We start from the raw sequence: 12,032 nt of genomic DNA, 5'->3' as shown, positions 1-12,032 counted from the left end.
GCTCGGGGGGGGGGATGACTTCTATGACTGATCACTAAAGTAGTCTACATAACTGAAATCCAAACATCTGCCACAATTCGTTTAACTTCTTTAGTGCATAATATTCCACATATAATTTAAACAGACTCCTCAATAAATATGACTTCCTAATCGAGTAGCCACGGATTGGGTTCGATGCAAAGTAAGCACTTTGGGCTTTTTGTACTTTGACGTCGGTTTTGTTTTTCCCACACAGAGCACTCGGGTCAGCACAGTCCTCCTTTTGATCTTCAAATGTATTCAAGTTTCTCTGGTCGGAAAGTTAATAAAGAGATTCAGTGCCTCGTCGGAAATAGATATATTTCAAATGAGCAAATTCCCTGGTCAATTGTAACTTCAAATTACTACGAGTGACCATTGTTGGTGACCCATTAATTTTACTCGCATTTCCTTATGTTCCATACTATGCAATGATGCACTTCTTGTAGTTGGAATCTCACTTACACAATATCCGATTCTAATACTTTGTGGGCAACACATTGATGTATTCCCTTCAAATGTTCCCCGTACCTCCCGCTTATTTAAATAAACAGGTTGTTGTGGGTTAATAATGATAAAAACACAAATTGTCTACACCGCTTGGTGGCTTTAAACCTTCCGATATAATACAAACATAAGGGTTGGATGTGAACGGACACAAAAAAAAAAAAAAAAAAAAAACACGTCTGGAGAAGCAGACTGCATGGAAACCGGTACCCTCGTCTGAAGAACTGCTTGCACGCCAGCATCTTAGATCTGCACCTGTGTTCAAAATCACTGTTACTTAAAGCGACTGATTACAGCGGCCGCAATGACGGAAGGAATGTAAGTAAGACCATTCCGATACCTTATTATATATTTTTTTTAAAAACATACCCTTTTTTTTTTACTAAACCAATAATAACTTCAACTTGATGGCAAATAATACATTACCCGTAGAAACTCATACACCTTATTTATCAAAATACAACCCATGAAGTGGCATGAAGGTGGAGGTATGTATCGGCTACTAGGATACTGTTCTGCTGGCATAAATCACCGGGCTCATCACGCGGGGTGTAATATCACGTCACTGTACACTACATCACTTATCCAAGACGAGAATGCAAGGTATACAGGTCTGCGCTTGAGTAAGTGTCGTGGGGAAGCCTTCCCTATCCATAAATATTTTAACCCCTTAATGACAATTGTCGGTTCTGGCACGTCATGCACTAACATCAGGTTAGTGACAATTGACGTGCCAGGACCGTCATGACTTTAAGCGGGTGCAGAAAGCGATCTACGTTCGCTTTCTGCACCCAAACGGTGTTGCTGTAATGCCTCGACCTCGAGGCATTCAGCAACACCACGATCGGCACTAGGGGCCATGTCTGGCCCCTCCCCGGGGTGTCAACTTCCGCCATACCTTGTATGGCGGCGGACGCCCGTTTTAAAAGCGTTTAGGAGGCGATCAACGATCACCTCCTAAACTTAAATGGTGTCGCTGGAATGCCTCCATCAGGAGGCATTCAGCGACACCAAATACTTACCCCAGGACGGGCTGTGACCGCTCCGGAGAGCGGTCATAGCCGCCGCTGCAAGTGATCTTTGCCATCCGCAAGACGGTGGCCACCCTGTAAAAAAAAAAAAAAATAAGTAAAAAGCAATCAAGTTGAAAAAGTTCGCTAGATGGTCTCCAGACCCTCTAGAGAACTCTGGCTCCACTTGCAGGTTGAATACAGGTACTGCATTCAACCATGCAAGTCAATGGAGCGCATCTTTCTAATCACTGTGATTAGTAATATTAAATTAAAAATAACAATTAGAAAAAAATAGTTTAAAAAAAAAACAGTAAAATGTAAAAATAATTTCCCACTGATGTCACTATCAGGGGAACCTTCAAGTTGAAAAAAATGTAAAAATAAATAAAATAATTTATATATGAAAAATATATTTTTGTGAGCAAGTCCTAAAATTGCACATTTGCTTAAAACAATTCTCGCATGGAAAGAGTTAAAATACTGGCATATTAAATGCCCAAATTTATGATTTGATGGGGTAAATTGAATTGGCCGGGTTCAACAATGTCCCAATTAACACGGGGGGAAGGATGGCCACACATCTAATTTCCAATTAGAAAAATGCACACGTCCCAAATGTGGCCTTTTAGTTCCCCACTGGACTCAGGAGATGTTGCTGAACACATATTGGGGTGTCGTGTGACAGCGGCATATACCAGGAGCTGTAAATTCATACATAAAGTAGGTGTGTGGGGGGAAAAATACACACAAAAAAATACTACTGCAAACTTGCTGCAAAATGCTGGTGGTAAAATGTGTGCATGCAAAGAGTTAAAATACCAGCATTTAAAACACTCTGGGGTGTCTAGTTTTCAAAAATATATGGTTTTATTGGGCGCACTGAAATGGCACCAGCTATTTTCTGTGCATTCTATATCTCCTGCCATGTGATATACTTACTGCCCCAGCCCCGACTCTGCGAACATTGCGTGTGCAAAGTGCTCCACCTGATTTCACGCAGCTAACCCGTGGAAAGTGATTGGACTGCAGTGGAGGAGAGCAGATGCCGCTGCCCCCTAAGGTTAAGTACCCTATTTTTTAAATCTTAATGAATGTGCCACTTTCCATCACCGGATGCCACTACCTGGGAGTTCACCAAGTTGGACAACAAGGAAGGACAGAGAAGGCCTGGGAGACTCCCTGCAATCAATATTCCACTGAACTGTCAAGTGCTGCCTACTGCTTTTTGTGTTTCCCCCACCTCCATTCCATTCCCATCACCATTTTCCTTCACATACCGTGTTCACAATCCTCTTGTTCCTCTTTTCTCTTTCCTCTGTTGTTAGTAAAATCATTATCTCTCTCCAGCCATCTGCAACCCCACACTATGTCTGTAATGCACCATGACTACTTTCTTCTCCCCTTCTCTCATCCCAAGCACTTTTCAACGTCACCTCCCCTCACTCCCGTCTTGGCTACTGTTACTCTGTCTTAGCTGGTCTCCCTCTTAACCGTCTCACCTCTCTACAATCCACCATGAATGCTGCTGCCAGACTCCTCTTCCTCTCCCGTCGCTTTACTAACGTCTCTCCCCTCTGTCAGTCTCTTCGCTGGCTGCCTGTGCGCTTCAGGATTCATTTCAAAATCCTCACTCTTTCTTTCAAAGCCCTTCACAGCGTTTCCCCTCCCTACATCTCCTCGCTCATCTCTCTAAATACACTTCACACCGGTCCCTCCGCTCATCCAACGATTTCCTTCTATCCTCTCCTCTGATTTCTAGCTCTCATGCACGCTTACGAGATTTCTCCAGGGCTGCTCCTATCCTCTGGAATGCCCTCCCCCGGTCTATCCTTCTCCCCACTGCCTTCGGTCCTTCAAAAGATCCCTCAAGACCCACTTCCTTAAGGACGCTTATAATATTGCACATTAACAACCCCCATATTCCCTTAGCTCATCTCTCCTAGTCCCTCTAATGCAATACTTACACTAGTGTGGCTAGTCTATCCCTTACAATGGCACCTTTTAACTATGGTGTAATACACCCTAAATCCCTCTAGATTGTAAGCTCCTTTGAGCAGGGCTCTCCTCACCTGTTGTTTCTGTAAGTCAATGTGTTATGTTACACGCTACTTGCTATGTCCTGTCTACCCATTGTACAGCGCTCTGGAATTTGATGGTGCGATATAAAACAGTAAATAATAAAAATAGTCTGCGCTTGCGTTCGCTTGAACGTTCGCATTCGGTTTTGTAGTCCTTTGCCAACTACGGAGCTGAAGATAAACCCAAACACACAACATTATTTTATACAGCCATAGTTAGCGCAGTTACTGCAGGTCTTGGACGCCAATCGTATCATATTCCTCTTTTTTTTTTTTTTTCCTGGGTCGGGGCGGCATTTCAGACACAAAGCTATTCTGCTGGCTGAAAAATGGTCTTTCTGGCATCTTTTCTTTTTTATTTGCTTTTTTCTTCATCTGAAATTTTACTGTTTTGTTGTTTGTTTGTTTGTTTTTTGCATGGGTCCTTTCTTGGAGCTTGAACACGAGAAAACATATTTGTCAATTGGCAGAAAAAGAGAGCATTCATCAAATGGTAAGCAATTAATATTTAATCAATCAAAAGACACAGGGGATGGGGAGGAAAAGCCGGCTTTGATGGGCAGTCACGTATTATAGTACCCGCACCACGCCAGAGACAGACTGGGAAAAAGGACTGAAGAGTGGAGAGCATTTCTTTTGGTGAACAAAGGGGTAGGCAAAGGGCAAGCGTTGGCTTTATATTGGGTGCTGTCCGACGGTAACACTCGCCAGCACCGCATAATGAAAATGCCTACCTGTACCCTCCTAGCATTATAATCATGCTAAATAGAGACAGCTCTTGGTGGCCCTGGGTTGTTCCTCTCCCTACACAGATCTCCATTACTATTATTACACATTTTATCCTCGCTACACTTAAGGACAGTCTATTCTGTCCTCAACGTGGATCTGAAACCAAAAATGAACTAGTCTACCTCTCAAATCCCTAAAGTGGGAATTAAGGAGTTAATACATATTACCGTATTTGCTCGATTATAAGACGAGGTTTTTTTCAGAGCAAATGCTCTGAAAAATACCCCTCGTCTTATAATCGGGGTCGTCTTCTAATCAGACCTCAAATAGAGGTCTGATTAGGAGACTAAGATCCAGATCCCCCGCACCGCTGCAGGGGACCTGGATCCTCCTGTCGTCGCTCCCCCCCCACCACACACTTACCGGTGCTTCCGGAGGTGAAGTTGGAAGCGGGGGTTTGTATGCGTCCGTCGCAAATACCTTCCCCGACTGTCAGAGATCAGAGTTCCAGAGTTCCTGATCTCTGACAGCCGGGGAAGCTATTTGCGACGGACGCATACAAACCCCCGCTGCCAACTCCACCTCCTTCCGGCTGCCGCGGAATGAGACGTCAACCCGCTGCCCCGGCAATACAGCAGGAAATTGGAAGCACCGGTAAGTAAGTGTGTGTGTGTGTGTGTGTAGGGCATTTCTGGAATGCCTTACACCCCTATATGCCACTCTGGCACTTAGGGGGTTAAAAGGCATATTATGGGGCAGAGTGGCATATAGGGAGGTATAAGGCATTTCAGGAGGCATAGTGGCGTTAAGGGGGCATTTAATAGTGCACTCTGCCTCCTGAAATGCCTTATACCTCCCTATATGCCACTCTGCCCCATAATATGCCTTTTAACCCCCTAAATGCCAGAGTGGCATATAGGGGTATAAGGCATTTCTGGAGGCAGAGTGCTCTATATAATGCCTTTTAACTCCCTTAATGCCACTCTGCCTCCTGGAATGCCTTATACCTCCCTATATGCCACTCTGCCCCATAATATGCATTTTAACCCCCTAAATGCCAGAATGGGATATAGGGGTATAAGGCATTTCTGGAGGCAGAGTGGCACATAGGGGGTCAAAAGGCATACCATGGGGCACAGTGGCATATAGAGGGTTAAAAGGCATATCATGGGCCACAGTGCCATATTGGTGTGGCAAGCCTGGGGGCAGATGTGCGTAACTGGGGGACAGGTTGGAAAATACAAGAAATAAAAACAAAAAAAAAATATTTTTCTCAATCATAGCTTTTATTAAAAAAAATAGTTTACATGAATTAACATTTACTGGTAAAACTTTTTTCCTTTAGGGTCGTCTTATATTCAGGCTTTTTCTTTTTTTCCTAAGTTAATATTCAGATTTTGGGGGGTCGTCTTATAATCAGGGTCGTCTTATAATCGAGCAAATACGGTATATGTGTTTATCCATAAGTCTCTGCTTCCATTGGAAACTCTGCAGGTTTTTGAATTCCGGACAGCACTGATTCGTATTCAATTTCTTTGTGGTACATGGTGCTAATTAACGCCCAGCAGTAATAGCCGTGCAAGGCCTCACGCATACACCTTACACTTACGGTGCTCATGGCTTCCTTTTTATTGACTTTCAACTCCATAATCTGACTCTTTATCTGTTGTTAAAAGTCGTGGCAAGAAACCCAATCCTATTTCAGTTATCTGGCTGTAATCATCGACCTGACCGCTGTCCAGTCCTGTTCTCTGGTGACCTGACACCACTCCTGTGTAATTCGCCTGCTACCCTTGCCGAGTGACCGGACTGCGAGTTACCTACAGCCGTTGGTAAGTGACCTCACTACGGACCAAATGTTTTAGAACCCCTTCTGCTCGGTTAAGATAACTACTGCAACCTATTCCTGTTATTTGCTTTTTTAAGGGAACATACATGGAACAAGCATAAAGCCACCTTGAAGCTAAAACAAGACCAAGAACTGTCTCAGGACACACGGGCAGCCTCGATGGACTTTGGCGGTTCTGCTGTGCGGAAACGTTGGGGATCTTCCACATTATCTGCTCTTCTGCCATGTATGTATTGGTTTTTTATAATTTATGCTCTAGTAGCACTTTTGTGCATAATAAAGTATTTTGCTTATTTTATTTGAACGCACCTCAATACTGCTGCAGCCATATTCTAAATATTCTAAATTTCCTTGTAACAAGGGAAATGCATGGCTTTCTTGTCACTCATTGGCTGCTTTTTTTTTTTTTTTTTAAGAATGCATATTAATGCATATTTAACATGATTTTTTGTGAAGCTGTCTGTGACATTATATTTTCCCTTTAAGATAAGCAGTAACAGAACAGTGATATTTATCCATAGTTGTGAGTTTTTGTGTTGCCACCTACCTCTGCCGCATCAGGTGAGAAGAATCGTACGCGCCGAGACCCAGAGGCAATGATCAGGAAATACACACGGGGCTCGAGGCAGGTACTTCTCAAACATGTGTTAAAATATTGCAGTTAGTTAAATGTTTGGGGTCTGCTAGCTGTTTTCATGGAAATTTGTAGCTGTAATATAGCAAAAAGAGTTTTCTAATAATCAATTAGCCTTTTAAACTTAAACTTGAATTAGTGATAACAACGTGTCATCAGACCGCAGGCTGTTTTCTGTATTTCTGATCTGGTTGATATTTTGATGGGCCAAATGTGTATGCGTGTGTGTGTGAATATAATTGCTGTAAAACATAAATACTGTGTATATATACATATACAAACATTAAAGATTAAATGTGTTTTTACCAAGAAAATGTAAAATTATAGAATCCAATTACAGGACTATGTGAAACCTGTGCTGACAGCTGTGTGTTTAGAAAAGAATCTGCTACCATGCTGCTGCAGATCATCTTCATCAATGAAATGATCTGTCTCAATCTTTCATCAGCTAAAAAGTCGGGGTCAGGTCCGTTGTGCGCATGCGCGGGCTTCCAGTTTGGCGCATGCGCAGTAGGGGGACGGTCACTTCCGGGTTTGGCCGACTTCCGGTTTAGTCCGGCCCGTTGTGCGCATGCGCGAACTTCCGGTTTCGCGCATGCGCAGTAGGTGGATGCCCCACTTCCGGTTTAGGGTCAGGTCCGTTCTGCGCATGCGCTGACTTCCGATTTCGCGCATGCGCAGTAGGTGGATGCCCCACTTCCGGTTTAGCTTCAGGTCCGTTCTGCGCATGCGCTGACTTCCGATTTCGCGCATGCGCAGTAGGTGGATGCCCCACTTCCGGTTTAGCTTCAGGTCCTTTCTGCGCATGCGCTGACTTCCGATTTCGCGCATGCGCAGTAGGTGGATGCCCAACTTCCGGTTTAGCGGCAGGTCCGTTCTGCGCATGCGCTGACTTCCGATTTCGCGCATGCGCAGTAGGTGGATGCCCCACTTCCGGTTTAGCGGCAGGTCCGTTCTGCGCATGCGCTGACTTCCGATTTCGCGCATGCGCAGTAGGTGGATGCCCCACTTCCGGTTTAGCTTCAGGTCCGTTCTGCGCATGCGCTGACTTCCGATTTCGGGCATGCGCAGTAGGTGGATGCCCCACTTCCGGTTTAGCTTCAGGTCCGTTCTGCGCATGCGCCGACTTCCGGTTTGGCGCCGACTTCCGGTTTGGCGCCGACTTCCGGTTTGGCGCCATATAGCTGCCAGTCAGCTGGTAGAATCACGGTTTTGACGGTCACCTATCTGCGCGCAGCCTGTGCAGTATCGTATTTCTGCCACGTGGCTTTATTTTAAATCCGTTCTGCATCCATCAAAAGCCTTGTATAAGGATATTGCATTTCACCGATTTTCTCAAGAATCTTGTGCCTCTGTGAAAAGTGCGCTATAACATACATACATGTGGTGGTTTGCAGTGCGATCATCGGCCGCAGCAGAAACCTCTTCAACTTTATAGCCACCATGCCTGCCGTAAGCATTCTTGTGTTGCCTTTTTTTCTACTTAATCGAAAGATTAGACATTGGGGGACATGCTAAAACGTGTGTGCTTGGTAGCGGCTATATCACACGACCAGATTATATTTCCTAGAGCCGCTCGCTGCCAGACGCTTTTCTAGTTATTATAGTAAGCTAAAACGTTTGTTTTATGTTTGTTTTCTTCTTTTGGCCTCTGTGGCATGGCATGAGTGAAGATGCACGTCTCTTAAAACATTCTGTCCGTATATTAACTTTATTTTATCTTCTAGCCTGTGGATATATTTGTGCAAGGAGACGCTGAGTTTGTAAGCTCAGGAGAATGTTGCATTTAAGTGTTTATATATGATATGTAAATGTGTGTGTGTGTGTATATATATATATATATATATATATATATATATATATATATATATATATATATATATATATATATATATATATATATATATATATATATAGCCATGTTGTCCTGAACCATCTCCCCTTAAGGTATTCTGCCTCCCTTTTGGGAAGTACATGTAGGTCATGACATGCTGTCTAAGAGAAAAACAATAGAGGCCTACAAGGCAGAGATCTGTTCTGCTGTGTTTGCCACCTTTTAAAACCTATATCTTCAAAAAAACAAAATCATGCAAAGCAGGATCTATGGGCAATTTTTGCCATGGCTTAATGATGGTAAAAACTGTAGCTGTGTATGTATATATATATAAAATGTGTGTGTGTGTGTGGAAACTTTAGCTACAGCTAACATAGTCTTGAACAAGGCTAAATAACTGGACATACAAGATGGATTAATCGTGTCTAGCAGCTAATTCTGTAGGATTATGTCTGTCTGTATATCGTCAAGCTGGTAAGTGCTATTGGGGCTCGGGTATGTTTTTGTATGACTAGGACTTCAAGCCACAAACATTGATGAATTACATCAATTCTACAAAGTGCCGGTGAACAAAATCCCGGCCAGATTGATAACTACTGGAAGAGTTTGACTGTGGTTATTGTTGCTGTGATCGTGGTGATATAACCATGTTTTGAGCCTAAGAGACAATTACTTATCTTCTCAGTAATGTTCCATTAGATGTATAATACGTTCCCCACATAGATTGTTCTTTTTTCCCCCATTTAAGATCCTTTACCTATTACAAAATGGGCAACTTGGACAACAGGACAGCAAATGCAGATCAGCTGCTCACGCAAGATGTTGAGAGGTTTTGTAACAGCGTGGTGAACCAGTATTCAAACTTAAGCAAGGTGAGTTTCCTCATGGCTCTTCTAGTTGTGAGTGTTTTGTTACCTTTTTTTTTTTTTTTAGTTTGTGCTGGGTACTTCAAAAATAGGCTATGGCCCTTTATGCTCTTACTGTATTTTTTTCACAAGGAAAATAATTATAAAGTTAATGTAGCTGCCATTTATATTACCGGTGTATTACTTACACTGAGATTTACAGACAGGGGCCTCCTTTACAAATGTATCCATAGCTATTTTACCCCAATAAAGTGGTCTGTAGACTGTTGTACTTTCATGACTGCGTTTACATTTTATATAGCACCAACAGATTTGGTAGAGCTGTTACGATAGGGTACCGTAAAAGTAAATGCAACTTACAAATGAACATACGTTAAATGTACTGGTACCGAAGATGACAATCTTTTGGCTACACTTATTATGCCTCCCCTTTTATTATGCTGTTATTTATCAATACAATTTACACACATGCATACGCTGTTCTTGTGAATAACATGTAATCATTTGCCACGTTAACTAGTGGCTTGCTTTCCTATTCTCCTATATTATAGATATTTCCCATTATTGTTGCGGGTATATAGAGTTGTTTTATTGTGAGTTTCATTTGTTATTTTTTTTTCTTCAGCCATTTTTGGATATCGTTCTGTATATCGTCAAGCTGACAAATGCTTTTGGCGTTCAGGTATGTTTTTGTGTGACTAGGGCTTCTTTAACAACACAAGTCACAAATATTGATGAATTACATCTATTGTGCAAAGAGCAGAGGGCCAAAATCCCGGTCAGATTGAACAGATTTGACTGTGGTTATTACTGCTGTGGTCATCATGATATAACCAGGTCCCAACCCCCCCCCATGTTATCTGAATTTTTCATAATGTAGAAAATCAGCCAGGACAAATCATTCTTCACATGCTGATATATTTTGTTTTTTAGTTGCATCCAAGTCAAAGCCTCAATATTATACGCACATGGATTACTTTTAAGAGTTTATGGTAGATGTTTTTTTGTTTGTTTTTTTTATGGTATATTGATTATTTTTTTATTCTTTCAAGTAACCTTTTAATATATTGTATTAATATTATATAATATTATCTAAAGGGCTCCATTTTGCTAGTAACTGGCGTTTCACTCAAGGCAGTCTGTTGTGCAATGGTGTGGGGCATCCGGCTTTATTAGAGCATAAATCTCCATGGGGCTTCCAAGAGATGCAACATTACAATGTGAACATGGTGGTTTTTGGCTACTCACACCAGACAGCAGACCATCAGAAAATGTTACTGGTAAGAATTATTTACATGTCATACTTTAGTAATATTTTTACGTTTGCTATAGAAGATGGTGACAGTTTAGCATTATTATTATTTACTGTGGGATATAGGTAGGCTGAGGCAGTGGGAGACACTCTGTATGCCTGGGTCTCTCAGATGGCTTCATCTGCATATAGCTGTGTAAAAAGTAGACTGTTTATTGATTTTAAGTGGTCAGTGTCTATGCTGGCATTTAATGTCTGTGGTGTGCTTTTTGATTATTGCAGATCTAGAGACTGTGGTTGGTTACCTGGTTGTCAGCAGTCCGTTCCTCACCCCTAACCACCCCGCGTGGACTGAGCTGAGCTCCTTGAGGTGAGTGAAATAATGGTGGGATAAACGATGATATACTCTGCAGCCGGGCATGTTCTTAATGTTTAATGCTTTGCCTTGAAGGATTATTACCAGAGTGGAAGAATGCTGCTGAGGATGTCTCAGGCATTGGGACGAATCGTCCTCGCAGGACGGAAAACGACAATATCTTACATAGAGACCATATGACTTTGGGAACGTTACGGGACCAAGTCATTTACCCAGACACTCCAGAACACTGGAAACGTAAAGGTATTCCTGATAAGGCGAGAAAAACGGTCCGGTATGTTGAAACTTCTCTTCTAATTTTCTTACACACTGAAATGACTTGCTTAGCTGTATTTAGTTAAGTGGCTTAACTACTCATCTTTGTTTTATATTCACTCCCTAGGTATTGAAGGAATACCTTGACAATGTGCAGCTGGGTTAGATTTTGGAACGTGAAGGCGGCTGGGACAGTGTTCAAGACTGGATGTACTGAGTGGGGGCGAAAAGCAGAGGATGGCAGTACGTATTTGAACTTGGTTTTAATTTACAGACTACAGAATTCTGATTTTCTAGCATTGTATATGTGTCAATTTATAGGCTGAGCTGGTGTGTTCAGTGGATGAGACACACTGCGATACTAGGATTACAGAGGAATTGGATTTAACTTTCAATATTCTGTTTTTGACCGCTAATAAATCCGTCCAACTATCTCCAATTTGTACTTGCTCAACAATGAAATGAAATGGGGAAAAAAAAACATAGTAAAACTTTATAATAGAAGCAAGTCTATAATAAAAGCAAGTCTGGGTAATCTAACTTCAAATTCACATTTTCTGAAATTAGTATTTTTCACTGTGGCTATGCTAAATCAGTCACTTTGGATTATTGACTTTGATT

The sequence above is a fragment of the Spea bombifrons genome, chromosome 4 (assembly GCF_027358695.1).
Source record: "Spea bombifrons isolate aSpeBom1 chromosome 4, aSpeBom1.2.pri, whole genome shotgun sequence".
In the NCBI taxonomy this organism is placed as follows: domain Eukaryota; kingdom Metazoa; phylum Chordata; class Amphibia; order Anura; family Pelobatidae; genus Spea; species Spea bombifrons.
This window is presented reverse-complemented; position numbering follows the sequence as displayed.